Source organism: Pelophylax lessonae (genome assembly GCF_965119305.1).
Source record: "Pelophylax lessonae genome assembly, chromosome: 12".
NCBI lineage: Eukaryota > Metazoa > Chordata > Amphibia > Anura > Ranidae > Pelophylax > Pelophylax lessonae.
The window spans coordinates 89,284,478-89,302,226 of record NC_138779.1 but is presented as its reverse complement, the minus strand read 5'-3'; positions in this window follow the sequence as shown (position 1 = coordinate 89,302,226).

The window sequence follows — 17,749 nt, the reverse complement described above, 5'->3', positions numbered from 1 at the left end:
GTCTAAATTGCTGCATATGTAATTTTTGAAAGGAACAGACGTGGTAAACAAGCACTTGTGGGTTTAACCAATTTTTTTTTTTTAACAATTCTCCTTTAGGGGGGGGGGGGGGCATAGCAGGGGTGTGTGTCCTATGTCTACATATATTTGCTAATAGGTGTCCCTCATTCCCATCTCAGAAAGCTGGGAGGTATGTATATATATGAGTGTCAAACACATACTGTATATACAAGCCCGATTCCAAAAAAGTTGGGATGCTGTAAAAAATGGTGAATAAAAACAGAATGCAATGATGTGGAAGTTTCAAATTTCAATATTGTATTCAGAATACAACATAGATGACATATCAAATGTTTAAACTGAGAAAATGTATAATTTTAAGAGAAAAATAAGTTGATTTTATATTTCATGGCATCAACACATCTCAAAAAAGTTGGGACAAGGCCATGTTTACCATTGAGTGGCATCCCCTCTTCTTTTTATAACTGTCTGCAAACGTCTGGGGACTGAGGAGACAAGTTGCTCAAGTTTAGGAATAGGAATGTTATCCCATTCTTGTCTAATACAGGCTTCCAGTTGCTCAACTGTCTTAGGTCTTCTTTATCGCATTTTCCTATTTATGATGCGCCAAATGTTTCCTATGGGTGAAAGATCTGGACTGCAGGCTGGCCATTTCAGTACCCGGATCCTTCTTCTACGCAGCCATGATGTTGTAATTGATGCAGTATGTGGTCTGACATTGTCATGTTGGAAAATGCCAGGTCTTCCCTGAAAGAGACGACGTCTGGATGGGAGCATATGTTGTTCTAGTACTTGGATATACCTTTCAGCATTGATGGTGCCTTTCCAGATGTGTAAGCTGCCCATGCCACACGCACTCATGCAACCCCATACCATCAGAGATGCAGGCTTCTGAACTGAGCGCTGATAAAAACTTTGGTTGTCCTTGTCCTCTTTAGTCCGGAGGACATGGCGTCCCAGTTTTCCAAAAAGAACTTCAAATTTTGATTCGTCTGACCACAGAACAGTTTTCCACTTTGCAACACTCCATTTCAAATGAGCCTTGGCCCAGAGAAAATGCCTGCGCTTCTGGATCATGTTTAGATATGGCTTCTTTTCAGGCCTATAGAGTTTTATCCGGCAACGGCGAATGGCACGGTGGATTGTGTTCACCGACAATGTTTTCTGGAAGTATTCCTGAGCCCATGTTGTGATTTCCATTACAGTAGCATTCCTGTATGTGATGCAGTGCCGTTAAGGGCCCGAAGATCACGGGGCATCCAGTATTGTTTTCCGGCCTTGACCCTTACGCACAGAGATTGTTTCAGACTCTCTGAATCTTTGGATGATATTATGTACTGTAGATGATGATAACTTCAAACTCTTTGCAATTTTGCTCTGAGAAACTCCTTTCTGATATTGCTCCACTATTTTTCGCCGCAGCATTGGGGGAATTGGTGATCCTCTGCACATCTTGACTTCTGAGAGACACTGCCACTCTGAGAGGCTCTTTTTATACCCAATCATGTTGCCAATTGACCTAATAAGTTGCAAATTGGTCCTCCAGCTGTTCCTTATATGTACATTTAACTTTTCCGGCTTCTTATTGCTACCTGTCCCAACTATTTTGGAATGTGTAGCTCTCATGAAATCCAAAATAAGCCAATATTTGATGCATGACATTTCAAAATGTCTCACTTTCAACATTTGATATGTTATCTATATTATATTGTGAATAAAATATACGTTTATGAGATTTGTAAATTAGTCCATTTCTTTTTTACTCACAATTTGTACAGTGTCCCAACTTTTCTTGGAATTGGGTTGTATATCCCTGTCAAACACATACTGTATGTATGTATATATATATATATATATATATATATATATATATATATGTATGTATATATATATATATATGTATGTATATATATATATATATATATATATCAGTGTCAAACACATACTGTATATATATCCGTGTCAAACACACAAGCGTGCACTGCGTGCATGTGTAGGTTAATCAGTAACACAAACTATTTGTTTTTGATGCAACAGTTAAATGTACAAAACAGTACAAAAGTTATAGCTTTGTGTACTGTGTATACAGATACAAAAATATATAAAGCTCAAACAAAGTAAGAGGAGACATTATTAACAACATGGCAGCTTACACCCCAGCCATGACTTTATCCCATTCCTCCCTCCTTACACCCTCCTATTCTTTTTACTATTGCTTTTCTCTTCCTTTGTATATCCAAATACACCCCCAAGATAACTATGCAGATCCTTATCTTTATATTTACACTCAAAAGTAATTACCACATACAGAATGCCAAAAGGTAACCCTTCACATGATTTGCAAATCTCATAGCCAGGTAAACAAAGAGCCGAAACCAGAAGTGACTAAATCCCCATTGCCTTAGTATTCTGGGGTCACAGAGATGGAGGAACAACTTCAGTTCCCCTTTGTGTAGTGCAGCCTTTGCCGCCTGTCGCATCGAGCCCAGCAAAGGTGGCAGCAAGAGGGGGCCAGCCACAGAAGTAATCAAGTGGCTGGTTAGCCCCTCAAATCACTTCTGCCCAACAGAGAATCCTGGGTTCCCTTGCTGGCAATGGCGACGGCAGCACCCGACAGCCGATGGAAACATCAGCTGCAGTGCCGACATTGCTGGACTCAGGGACAGGTAAGTGTCCTAATATTTAAAGTCAGCAGCTACAGTATGTGTAGCTGCTGACTTTTAATTTTTGGAGGGGGGGATGGAACTCTGTGGAATTCTGCTTTAAAGTGATTGTAAAGTCTATTTTTTTTCTATTAAAATAACAAACATGTTATACTTACCTCCTCTGTGCAGTTGGTTTTGCACAGGGCAGCACTTATCCTCCTCTTCTCGGGTCCCTGGCTGGAGCTCCTGGCCCCTCCCTCCTTCTGAGTACCCCCACAGCAAGCAGCTTGCTGTGGGGGCACCCAAGCCGAGCTGCAGCTCAGTGTGTCTATTCAGACATGGAGCTGCAGTTTGGCGCCCCCTCTCCTGATTGGCTAACCGAGTTTGATTGTCAGCAGCGGGAGGCAATGGCAACTCTGCTGTGTCTTAGCGAATCAGCTCAGCTGTGTCTCAGCCAAGGATGGCTGAGACACTCGTGCGCACCTCTGAACAGGGATGTTGCTCAGGTAAGTATTAGGGGGTGCTGAGGGGGCTGCTACACACAGAAGGCTTTTTATCTTAACGCATAAAAATAACAACATTTCTGACTTTACAACCATTTTAAGGATGTCCATGAACGCTCTACCATCGGGAAGTGGTTAAGCTGAGACAATGTACCATTCTAAGGAAAAAAAAGGTAATTTTGAAATTGATGGCAGCCACACATCTCATAAAAGCTGGCACAAGGCCATCTTTATCAGGATGTAGAATCCCCTCTTCTTTTATCAACACTCTGTAAAGTTCTGTGAGCTGAGGAGATCAGTTGGTGGAGTTTTGGGAGACAAATTTTGTTCCATTCTTCTAAGGATATAGGATTCTAACTCCTGAACATTAGTGAATCTTCTTTGTCATGTTTTTTTGTTTCAAGATGTGCCAAATATTTTCAGTTGGTGAAAGGTCTGGACTGCAGTTAGGCCAGTTAAGCGCCCAGACTCTTTTACTATGAAGCCATGCTGTTGGTCATAGATGCTAATATGCAGGTTGGCATGGTCCTGCTGAAATATACAAGGCCTTCTCTGAAAAAATGTCCTCTGGATGAGAGCATATGCTACTCTAAAATCTGGATATATCATTTAGCATTGATGATGCTTATTGTTTTTTTTTCTTAAAATGGTCCTTTTTCTTAGTTTAAACATTTGATATTTTTGCTATTGTTTATATTGTGATTAAAATATGGGTTTATGAGATTTTCAAATCATTGCATTCTGTTTTTATGTAGATATTACACAGCGTCCCAATATTTTTGAAACTGGGGTTGTATTATTTGTTGAGATCTGTATGTATTATTTTTGCAGTTCTTCCCTATGTTCTTTTAAGCATTGTGCTATGGTGGTTTGTTTTTTTTGTTTTTCTTTTCTTTTTTGTTTTTTCTGTAAACTTCTGAAAATTAAAAAACAAATTGTTGAAAAATGTTTGAAGGCTCTATTCTCATTTTCTGCCCTAGTGATGATGAACGGAAATGTAAGGGGTTAGCTCACTATTAGGGACACAATGACAGCTGACCAAGCTTCTAATCCTACGTCACTCAATCTAAAACTAAAAAGAAAGAAAGGTCTTACAAGACAAAGGTAAACCAACTAATAATTGGGGACCCCTGCGCACTTGTAGGAGCATATTCTGCTCCCCTCGGATCTGATTTTCAGGGGATCTGTTCACAACCTCGGGTGGAAAGAGGGCTGTCGGAGTCTGCAGACATAGGGGAGAAGATGGTTAGATGTTGAGGACATGCTACAGGTTTGGTTGGATACTTGGAGCCATGTTGCAAATGACAGTGAGAGATTGAGGCATGTTACATGGTAAAGATCACCACTATTACCTCTGTGCAAATCAGTGCTTCCCCCCTCTGCAGACTGCTGGGGCCTCACAACTAGTACTAATGGGCCACAGGTTGGGCATTAGGGCTCTAAGGCCTCGTTCACACACATTGTGTTAAGTTTGCATATAATTAAATTTTCAAGGACAGGAGAAATTCATTGACAGGAGATAATCCATTGTTTTCAGTGGAGCCTGTTCACTCCAAGATGTTTAATTTTAGTGCACTGTATAAAAGATCTTCCTGCTACATATTGGATGTAGTGAGCTGAAATTTGGCATTTATGTCATTTTTAATTAAAGCGGTATTACGCTAGGTTCACACCTATACGTGTGGCTGCGGGTGCAGTAAGCACAGCGATTTCCGCACCCCTAACCACTTGCAGTGAAAATGCACTGCTCTTAGGAGACAAGCATGGCTGCAATTCATTCTGAATGGCACCCAACGCATCTCAGCCCGCAATTCGTTTGTGGGCGTTAGAATGTTTTTGAAAAGGTGCATGCACCTTTATTTTGTGGAAACGCAGGCAGGGCAGTCAATTTATTTGAACAGGATACCGTGCTCGCGCAAATGCAGGCTGCAAAAACCTAGCGTCAAAGTCAAAAATAAAAATGTATTATATTACTTAAGTGTATAGTGCCATAATAAAACAAACCTTAGTGCTGCGCTAAATAATATCATATAAAACTATATGGCACTATACACTTTAGTATGAGATGGTGATCAGATGGTGATCAGTGCTTGATTGAAATAGTATTGGTCGCAGTAGTTCGCAGGATCCTTTGATATTTGTATCATATTACTTACTAAGCCTTAGATGTGGGCGGTGGCATTAGTTTTCCTTTTTTTAGGTTTCTCCTTTCTTTATTTTGACCTGATGATCAGGCCAGTAACACACTTCCAGTCTTAAGCTGGATACAGACTATACAATTTTCTTTGGATTTTTTCCTTTAGATTTACCAAAACCATATAATATGAGGTCTCAGGTCAGACCTAAACACTTTCAATTTGTATGCAATCAGGCAGGCCCTTGCACTACATAGTTGAAGGTAAAGGCCCGTACACACGTACCGATTGTCGGCCATAAATATTCGGCCAACGTCCGATCGGCCGATTGTCGGCTTGTTAGTATGATGCTTCCGACAACTGACTGCGACTTTTCGGCCAAACAAAATCTGGTGTGCAGGCTATAAAATTTTTGTAGGCCAACAAAGAACGGCCGATTGTTCGTCAGTCAGTACAGATTTCGGCCGACAAAAAGCAGATGAGCAAGACTGGGCATGCTCAGAGAAGAAAAAACACACGGAAAGTAAACCAACACATGACATCACTTCTGCAGTCGGTTGTTGTTGGCCAACAAAATTCGTGTGCAGTCTTTAGCACTTTTCAACCTACACGACAGCACCGGACAAAAGACGGCCGAACGGTCAGCCGACAATCGGTGCGTGTGTACGGGGCTTAAATCTAATGGAAATCTACAAACAAAAGTTGTATAGTGTGTATCCAGCTTTAGGGTGTCTCCGGTCTAAATGGAGGAGCAAAGGAGACACCTTTGGACAGCAGTCTGGGGAGAGAGTAGTGTTGGATGGACAAGCAGACTCAAGCCCAATACAGAGTGGCCAAAAACCGTCCCGCTTGGCAGGAAACAGGCAACTTTCAGTTCATGTTTTCTGCTGTCTGTTCGAAGGTACATGCTAGAAAAACAGAATTTGATCAGGACTTATGGGCAATGGCTGCAAGTGCTGATCTGTGAATTCTGGCGAGGGGGGGAGGAAGAGAGCCTCCCTGCTGTCAAAATTTAAAAGAACAGCAGGGGTGGTCACCGCACCACCAACATCGTTCATGTTGGTATAGGGATCTGTCAGAGTTTTTTTTGTTTGATTCGCTGACTAAACATAAAAAAAAACTAGCAGTGTGTACCCAGCTTTAGATGGACTTTACATGAGTGACTAAGAAATTTAAGTGGTTGTAAACCCTTCCATATACCCAGTGAAGTGACTGGCCTCAGGTGATACACAGAGATGAAACAAACCCTCCTACATAAGTTGGACCTGTTTATCTGCAACCCTCTCCTTTCTACAGCCATTCAAAGTGCAGAATGTATACAGCTTGTCTGAGTTTTTAGAAATCAGGGGACAAGGAGCTTTAGGCGGAACTTTACCCAACAACTTGATAAAAAATATTGTTTAGGAAAGAACATGCATTCCTCATTAATAATTATGCTACCAAAATTAGTGTGTGCTGTAAATTGCCTCCAGCATTGCTCCTGTTTCTTCTTGCCAGAGGCTGCCATTTTACTCAAACCCATAGCCTCTGAACAGCAATAAATCCTAAAGCAAAATTAAACCCATCAATTTTCTGATTTAAAAAACGGTTACATTCCTGGAATGCCAGGATTGCTAACTGTCACATTTGCTTGTGTTCTCAAAAAACTGTCAAACCATCAAATGGCTGGAGTCATAATTGATCACATGTGCAGAGCCATGGCAGTTGCAGATCAAACAGAATCAGCTTCCTTGGCTGTAAAGGATAGGAGGGTTTAGTTCTGCTTTAAGGCTGTCAGCAAATCGGCCTCTACGTTTTCGGCACAGTGCCAAATAAACAGAGAGCAACTGAGCATATGCAGAGCAGGGTGAGACATTTATTACTGGATTTTAAACAGTATAGACAGTTATTTTTAATGTTTTACATAGCTATACCTGCAAAGGGGGCCAGCCTGAAGTCATCTAGCAGGGATTCATTTTCTGACTAAAGTTCCCCTTTAGGTTACACTCTCCAGAACTTAGTGGGAGCTGACTGGTGGGAAGAGACACAACTCCCTTCATACTGTACAACACACAGAAACAGAGCCGAGGCTGTCAATCAGCTGGAGGTCCCTCCCCTGTTATTTTTTTTCTCTTGGTGTCAGGAAATCCTTTCAGAAGTGACTCATGCTGATAGCAGAAGAACAAAGCAGCAGACAGAAATTACACTTGGTGCTCTGGATTGAGACAAGTACACACTATAAAGGGATATGCTTTGTTCATATCAGAGGTCATTTGACTGGCTTCTGTTGAACAGTCCTGCTGGAAAATCAGCATTCGATCAGCGCATTTAGCCAATCAGCTGCAGCGCTGTATGGCCAGCCTTAGAGTCCATTCACACTAATACGACTTGTCGAGCGACTTGTCATGACAAGTCGCGGTCCGTCGCGGTCCATTGTGTGGTACGGGAACCGTTCTAATAGGAGCGACACAAGTCCCTCCGACTTAGAAAAAGGTTCCTGTACTACTTCGGGGTGACCTGAAGCGACTTGCATAGACATTCATTCTGTGAAGTCCGTGCAAGTCGCGCCGAAGTCGCGGTGCACACGACTTCACAGGTCGCCCCCGAAGTCGTGCCGCTTCAGTGTGAACCGGCACTTAGGGGTCTATTTATAAGGCAGTGAATGTGGCGTTCACCAAACATTTTCTGGTGGTGAATCAATTACTGTCATTTAAAACACATGGCCCCAGAAGATTCTCTACCAGAGAAAATTTGGTGAAAGTCACATTCACTTCTCCCTCAGGTCTCATTCACATGGGCGATTAGCTTCTCTGCCTGCAAGAATCTGCAATGGAGAAACTCTGGTCCCATGCACATGTTGCACACAGCAGCTGCGCACCCTTATACCAATTCATGATTGGAGATGCAGTCCATGTTCCTGAGCGTTCCCCTGCAATGCGATCATGCAGCCTGTTCATGTGAATGGACTACAAATCACACCAGAACACACAAAATGTCCAGCATGCACTATGTCTAAAAAAACATGCCGCACCAAATTTCATGGTACTGCGATACAATGTGATCTGGTAGCCACAAACAAACTGGGGTTGATTTACTAAAACTGGAGCGTGCAAAATCTGGTGCAGTTCTGCATAGAAACCAAACAGATTTGGGGCTACCAGTCATCAAAAATTATTATTATGCCGCCTTACTTGATCAGATGAGATTCTGGTTTTTCTCACCTGAAGATAAACTCTGTCTAAATACTGAAAAAGAGATTACTTTGGGCTATAATTTAGCAGCTATATCTATTGAAAGTGTAGCACCCTACAAGGTAGGTGCTAGGCAAAGTATAGTGGGCCTTGGCTGCCTAACAGCAGGGCCATGATTTTTAGCTGGGCTTTCATGTCTCCCAGGTGTTGCTTTTGAGACTGGGGAGTCTCCCCATTGGCCTTATGAGAGGGGTTCTCATTGAGCAGTGGAGGAAACCCAATCAGTGGCACATCCAGGCCTGTATCTACCCCAGAAAGGCAGATTCTGCTGCACAGGATTCTGGGAATGGGTATAAGTTTGAGGGGAACGCATGCTTCAGCGTCTTTGGCGGGAAGCAGAGTCCCAGGAGGGAGAGTACGGCTGTCTCTCCTCCTGTCAGAAGGATTGGGTCTCTCAAGCTGCTTGCCTGAGGATACAGAGAGAGCTGAGCTGAGCTGCAGAGAGGATCCGGTGTGCCGAGGACCAGCGGAGTTGAGAGGGGTCCAGTTCAGGAAAGCATTCCAAGTTCATGAGTACTGTAACTGCCCCTGGGGTCTGCCTAGCTGAGAGGGGACTGCTCCGGTGAAGACCCAAGGGATCCAGGAGCTAGCTAGCAGTAAAGGGGGGTGCCTAGTGAGAGGACCCTGAAGTGTCAGAGGGGGTGCCTAGGGAGAGGACCCTGAAGTGTCAGAGGGGGTGCCTAGTGAGAGGACCCTGAAGTGTCAGAGGGGGTGCCTAGTGAGAGGACCCTGAAGTGTCAGAGGGGGTGCCTAGTGAGAGGACCCAGAAGTGTCAGAGGGGGTGCCTAGTGAGAGGACCCAGAAGTGTCAGAGGGGGTGCCTAGTGAGAGGACCCTGAAGTGTCAGAGGGGGTGCCTAGTGAGAGGACCATGAAGTGTCAGAGGTGGTGCCTAGTGAGAGGACCCTGAAGTGTCAGAGGGGGTGCCTAGTGAGAGGACCCTGAAGTGTCAGAGGGGGTGCCTAGTGAGAGGACCCTGAAGTGTCAGAGGGGGTGCCTAGTGAGAGGACCCTGAAGTGTCAGAGGGGGTGCCTAGTGAGAGGACCCTGAAGTGTCAGAGGGGGTGTCTAGTGAGAGGACCATGAAGTGTCAGAGGGGGTGCCTAGTGAGAGGACCCTGAAGTGTCAGAGGGGGTGCCTAGTGAGTAGACCCTGAAGTGTCAGAGGGGGTGCCTAGTGAGAGGACCCTGAAGTGTCAGAGGGGGTGCCTAGTGAGAGGACCCTGAAGTGTCAGAGGGGGTGCCTAGTGAGAGGACCATGAAGTGTCAGAGGTGGTGCCTAGGGAGAGGACCCTGAAGTGTCAGAGGGGGTGCCTAGTGAGAGGACCATGAAGTGTCAGAGGGGGTGCCTAGTGAGAGGACCCTGAAGTGTCAGAGGGGGTGTCTAGTGAGAAGACCCTGAAGTGTCAGAGGGGGTGCCTAGTGAGTAGACCCTGAAGGGTCAGAGGGGGTGCCTAGTGAGAAGACCCTGAAGTGTCAGAGGGGGTGCCTAGTGAGAAGACCCTGAAGTGTCAGAGGGGGTGCCTAGTGAGAGGACCCTGAAAGTGTAGAGGGGGTGTCTAATGAGAGGACCCTGAAAGTGCAAAGAGGGTGCCAGCGGTTGGGCCCTGAAGAGTTAAGTGTACAGTGTGCAGTGTACAGTGTTGAGAGTTGCAGCAGCACAAGCAGTTACAGAGGAGCTACTTTTAGTCAGTGAAGGGCTGGAGAGAGCTGTTCACAGGACTAATAGAAACTTAGAAAAACTTTTTTACGAAATTTTCTGTCTTTTTTTGCTCTTTTAGCAAAAAATAAAAAACCCAGCGGTGATTAAAGGCCACCAAAATAAATCTCCATTTGTGTGAAAAAAAAATGTAATTTGGGTACAGCATTGCATGACCCCACAATTGCCCTTCAAAGTGTGAGAGCGCTGAAAGCTAAAAATTGGCCTGGGCAGGAAGGGGGTCAAAGTGCCCTGTATTGAACAGCTTTTATGCCCCGTACACACGTGCAGATCGTCGGCCGAACGATCGGCCGTCTTTTGTCCCCGGGCTGTCGTGTCTGTTGAAAAGTGCAAAAGACTGCACAAGAACTTTGTCCGCCGACTACAGCCAACTGCAGAAGTGATGTCATGTGATGGTTAACTTTCCCTGTGTTTTTTCTTTTCTGAGCATGCCCAGTCTTGCAAATCTGCTGTCTGTCGGCCGAATTCTGTATTGACTGGCGAACAATCGGCCGCTCTGGTGTCGGCATACAAAAATTTTAATGCTTGCACGACAGATTCTTTTTGGCCGAAAGTGCGCTGTCGGCTGTCGGAAGCATCATACTAACAAGCCGAAAATCGGCCGATCGGTCGTCGGCCGAATCTTTTCGGCCGACAATCTGCACGTGTGTACGGGCCTTTAGTCTGTTGGGACATGTCTCTGCTAACATTGTACATCTAGATTTTGCAATATTTGCCCACTCTTCTTTGCAGAACTAGAATATAAATAAATCCGCGCTAAGGATGTCAGAGGATAAATTAAATGCGTGCACAAGTAAGCTGCAGCCTCACTTAAAATATAGCCAAAGGCTATATAAATATGTATGTAAATATGAAGTGGTGGCGCTGCTTATAAGGTGCAAACAGGTATATATAAATATATAAAACGAAAAATATAATGTAAAAACACAGATGTGATTGAGAAATAAAAATATAAATATAAATGGTGAATATGTAAGTAATACCACAATATAGTGAAATTCCAACATAAAATGGTATTGGGAATGAGTTAATATGAAATATATGAAAAAATATAAAAATATAATAATAAAATAAAGTGAAATATAAATAACCACCAGAGTGCGTAGTATGAAGAGCAAAGTACTAAAATATATATATCTCTTAGTATATACCTAAAATAATAATATCAGCATGTGGCAATAGAAATACATAGGCAATGATATAAAAGGTGTGCAAAAAGTGCAACAATTAAATTGGGTGTGCAGGAAACTTTTACAGAAAAAAAAAAAAAAAAAAAATATGAATAAAGTGCGGGAAACTGTTTTTACAAAGTGCAACAAGAAGTGATGTGATCTAGATTCATGTGATAAATAGTCCGTATAATAATAAAGGTGCAAACAGTATTATGGGCAAGCTCAATGTGCAAAGAAATATGAACTCCAAGGTAGAAATGAGAAATGGTATTAGATCAGATCAGCTATTAAGATAAGTCCATATATAGATGGTTGTGCCCCGAGGAGTGGTGAATGGATAAGTATCCAGCGGTGACCCCCAAGGTGGGTGACTGGCGAGTGGTGGGGAAACCTCTAGTAGAAAAACCTACTCACCAGATGTACCCACCCCACACAGGGGTATAGGGCAGGTACTGTAGTAATATCCTGTTGGTCCTGGCTCTGGGTAGTGGTTCCCTTCCTGGGGGAGATGTAGTATAGGGTCCGCAGGGATATCCTAAAGTGAAATCCTATCCGGTAGTGGGATATCCAACGATCCGTGGGGTGGACTGATAGGGCCACTCAAAGGTATATGGATGGAGGGATCATATAAATGGAAAAGAACTCGATAGTGTGATACCGTTTTTAAAGTTTATTCCTTCCAGCAGTAACATAAAAATGGGTACTCACATAGATAAAATCAGTAAACAGCGAGGTAATGGCGTCCCGGAACGCAATGCGTTCCAACTGGAGACCGGAACCGGAAGTGACGTGACGGCGTCACTTCCGGTTCCGGTCTCCAGTTGGAACGCATTGCGTTCCGGGACGCCATTACCTCGCTGTTTACTGATTTTATCTATGTGAGTACCCATTTTTATGTTACTGCTGGAAGGAATAAACTTTAAAAACGGTATCACACTATCGAGTTCTTTTCCATTTATATGATCCCTCCATCCATATACCTTTGAGTGGCCCTATCAGTCCACCCCACGGATCGTTGGATATCCCACTACCGGATAGGATTTCACTTTAGGATATCCCTGCGGACCCTATACTACATCTCCCCCAGGAAGGGAACCACTACCCAGAGCCAGGACCAACAGGATATTACTACAGTACCTGCCCTATACCCCTGTGTGGGGTGGGTACATCTGGTGAGTAGGTTTTTCTACTAGAGGTTTCCCCACCACTCGCCAGTCACCCACCTTGGGGGTCACCGCTGGATACTTATCCATTCACCACTCCTCGGGGCACAACCATCTATATATGGACTTATCTTAATAGCTGATCTGATCTAATACCATTTCTCATTTCTACCTTGGAGTTCATATTTCTTTGCACATTGAGCTTGCCCATAATACTGTTTGCACCTTTATTATTATACGGACTATTTATCACATGAATCTAGATCACATCACTTCTTGTTGCACTTTGTAAAAACAGTTTCCCGCACTTTATTCATATTTTTTTTTTTTTTTCTGTAAAAGTTTCCTGCACACCCAATTTAATTGTTGCACTTTTTGCACACCTTTTATATCATTGCCTATGTATTTCTATTGCCACATGCTGATATTATTATTTTAGGTATATACTAAGAGATATATATATTTTAGTACTTTGCTCTTCATACTACGCACTCTGGTGGTTATTTATATTTCACTTTATTTTATTATTATATTTTTATATTTTTTCATATATTTCATATTAACTCATTCCCAATACCATTTTATGTTGGAATTTCACTATATTGTGGTATTACTTACATATTCACCATTTATATTTATATTTTTATTTCTCAATCACATCTGTGTTTTTACATTATATTTTTCGTTTTATATATTTATATATACCTGTTTGCACCTTATAAGCAGCGCCACCACTTCATATTTACATACTTCTTTGCAGAACTGCCCAAGTTTGATGGTGACCATTTGTGGACTGCAGTCTTTAAGTCATTCCACAGATTTTCAACTGGATTTAAGTCCGGGCTCTGATTAGGTCATGCAAGGACATTCACCTTTTTCTCCTCCAACCACCGTTTGGTCATTTTTGCTGTGTGCTTTGGGTCATTGTCATGTTGAAGGTAAACCTTCTTCCCATTGACAACTTTCTGCCAGAGGGCAGCAGATTTTCTTTAGGAATTTACAGTAATTTACCCCATTTTTCCTTCTTTCCTGACAAGTGCTTCAGTCCCTGCTGCAGAGAAACACACCTATAAAAGGATATTACCACCCCCATGCTTTACTGTAGGAATGGTGTTATTTGGATGGTGAGCTGTATTGGATTTCCACCAGACATCGTTTGGTGTTGAGGCCAAATAATTCCATTTTAGTCTCATCTGAGAATAACACCTTTTTTCATGTGGCCTCAGAATCTTCAAGGTGCGTTTTGGTAAAGTTCAGTCGTGACTGCATGTGTCCTTTCCTGAGGAGTGGCTTTTTTCTAGCAATCCTCAAATACAAGCCATATTTGTGGAGAATTTGTGATATTGTTGTCACATGCACACAATGACCACTCTTTGTCATAAATTCCTGCAACTGCTTCAGAGTTGCTGTGGGCCTCTTTTTGGCCTCTCTGACCAGTTTCCTCCTGGCTCTTTCATCCAGTTTGGAGCAACGCCCTGATCCAGGGAGGGTCTGTGTTGTAACAAATACCTTCCACTTCTTAATAATAGACTTCACTGTGCTTCCAGGCATTGATAAAACGTTTGAAATTTTTTTTGTATCCATCTCCTGACTTGTGCCTGTCCACAACTTTATCCCAGAGATCCCGGTGACAGGGCCTTGCAACCCATAGTTGATTGTTTGCTTCAGTTGCACTACCAGGGACAAAAATGTTCCTGGAAAGCTCTTTTCATGCCGAGCTAATCAAAATTACCACAGCTAATCACATTTGAAAGTCAAATGGCTTTGTGTGCCATTGGGGAGATTAGCTTCACCTGATTTAGTGTACAAGTTATTTTTAGGAGGGTAATCCTTTTTCCAACTCAATGGTTCTGTTTTGGATTTTTTTTTGTTGTCTGACATGTTAGTGTTATATATTTTACTTGGATGTTATAAGTTGCACTGAGTAAATACAGCTGGATAAAATGAAAACCTTTTCTGTCTTCATTTCTGACTGCAAAGCAACAAAATGTGATTATTTTAAAGGAGTGCGATTTCTTTCTATGCCCACTATAAATGGCATACACCTATAGAAAGGTCAATATTTAATTCTGGTGAAAGCTGCACAGTTTGTTTTTATCTACAGACCCCCATATCTGCATAGGAGTTTTTTGGGTGAAGTGAACTATGCCTTTCAAATCCTTTACCCAGCAGCACATTGTCACATGTTTTTGTGCAAAATAGTTTCAGCAAGTCTACATTTTCCCCTGGGCGCGCTAACCCAATGCTTCAACCTGGCGCACTAACCCAGTACTTCAACCTGGCACACTAACCAACTACCTCAACCTGGGCGCACTAACCCACTACTTCAACCTGGGCGCACTAACCCAGTACTTCAACCTGGGCACACTAACCCAGTACTTCAACCTGGGCGCACTAACCCAGTACTTCAACCTGGGAGTGCTAACCCAATGCTTCAACCTGGGCGCACTAACCCAGTACTTCAACCTGGGCGCACTAACCCACTACTGCAACCTGGGCGCACTAACCCACTACTTCAACCTGGGCGCACTAACCCAGTACTTCAACCTGGGCGCACTAACCCAGTACTTCAACCTGGGCGCGCTAACCCAATACTTCAACCTGGGCGCACTAACCCAATACTTCAACCTGGACGTGCTAACCCAATGCTTCAACCTGGGCACGTTAACCCAGTACTTCAACCTGGGCGCACTATCCCAATACTTTAACCTGGGCGCACTAACCCAATACTTCAACCTGGGCGCGCTAACCAAATACTTCAACCTGGGCGCTATAACCCAGTACTTCAACCTGGGAGTGCTAACCCAATACTTCAACCTGGGCGGACTAACCCAGTACTTCATCCTGGGAGTGCTAACCCAATACTTCAACCTGGACGGACTAACCCAGTATTTCAACCTGGGCGTACTATCCCAATACTTCAACCTGGGCGCGCTAACCCAATACTTCAACCTGGGAGCACTAACCCAATACTTCAACCTGGGCAAGCTAACCCAATACTTCAACCTGGGTGTGCTAACCCAATACTTTAACCTGGGCGCGCTAACCCAATACTTCAACCTGGGCGCACTAACCCAGTACTTCAACCTGGGTGCACTAACCCAGTACTTTACCCTGGGCAGGTTAACCCAGTACTTCAACCTGGGCGCACTATCCCAATACTTTAACCTGGGCGCACTATCCCAATACTTTAACCTGGGTGCACTAACCCAATACTTCAACCTGGGTGCGCTAACCCAATACTTCAACCTGGGTGCGCTAACCCAATACTTCAACCTGGGCGCGCTAACCAAATACTTCAACCCGGGCGCTATAACCCAGTACTTCAACCTGGGAGTGCTAACCCAATACTTCAACCTGGGCACGCTAACCCAATACTTCAACCTGGGCGCGCTAACCCAATACTTCAACCTGGGCGCACTAACCTAGTACTTCTCCTGGCCTCCAAAGGTCAGATCTATAGACACACTCCAGCCCCTGACATGGGGATGTATGTACAATGTATAAATCCAATGTAAATATTTGCCAGCACACCACGGATCGTCAAACTTTATTGAAGAATGATCACATGACAGAAGACATAGTGCAACGTTTCAGAGCCTCTTCATCAGACATGACGCCCCAGGAAGGGGTCCTGCCCGGCTCTGAAATGTTGCACTTCGTCTTCTGTGATCATTCTTCAATAAAGTTTTGGACATAATTGATGATCCGTGTTGTGCTGGTGAATATGTACATATGATCTGTGATGTTTCTGTTGTTGGTGTAACACCCGCTATTCCTAAAGCCTTATCCAGAAATGTGTGTGATAGGAATATACATAGCAGTATGATGTATGTACTGTGTATATAGATATATGTACTGTGTATGTAGATGTATGTACTGTGTATATAGATATATGTACTGTGTATATAGCTATATGTACTGTGTATGTAGATGTATGTACTGTGTATGTAGATGTATGTACTGTGTATGTAGATGTATGTACTGTGTTTATAGATATATGTACTGTGTATATAGATGTATGTACTGTGTATGTAGATGTATGTGCTGTGTATGTAGATGTATGTACTGTGTATATAGATATATGTACTGTGTATGTATGATGTATGTACTGTTTATGTAGATGTATGTACTGTGTATAGCTATATGTACTGTGTATATAGATATATGTACTGTGTATGTACTGTGTATATAGATATATGTACTGTGTATATAGCTATATGTACTGTGTATGTAGATGTATGTACTGTGTATGTAGATATATGTACTGTGTATAAAGATATATGTACTGTGTATGTAGATGTATGTACTGTGTATGTAGATGTATGTACTGTGTTTATAGATATATGTACTGTGTATATAGATGTATGTACTGTGTATGTAGATGTATGTGCTGTGTATGTAGATGTATGTACTGTGTATATAGATATATGTACTGTGTATGTATGATGTATGTACTGTTTATGTAGATGTATGTACTGTGTATAGCTATATGTACTGTGTATATAGATATATGTACTGTGTATGTACTGTGTATATAGATATATGTACTGTGTATATAGCTATATGTACTGTGTATGTAGATGTATGTACTGTGTATGTAGATATATGTACTGTGTATAAAGATATATGTACTGTGTATGTAGATGTATGTACTGTGTATGTAGATGTATGTACTGTGTATATAGATGTATGTACTGTGTATATAGATATATGTACTGTGTATGTAGATGTATGTACTGTGTATGTAGATGTATGTACTGTGTATATAGATGTATGTACTGTGTATATAGATATATGTACTGTGTATATAGATGTATGTACTGTGTATGTAGATGTATGTACTGTGTATGTAGATGTATGTACTGTGTATGTAGATGTATGTACTGTGTATATAGATGTATGTACTGTGTATATAGATGTATGTACTGTGTATATAGATATATGTACTGTGTATATAGATGTATGTACTGTGTATATAGATGTATGTACTGTGTATATAGATATATGTACTGTCTATGTAGATGTATGTACTGTGTATGTATGGGACACTATGGAGGAGCTGCTCCCAGCACTGGCAGGCTTGTTTGGTGTCATAACAACCCCTGTGACATACAGATAACCCCAGGAGGGGTGTACACAACATACACTATGCCCCCCCTCG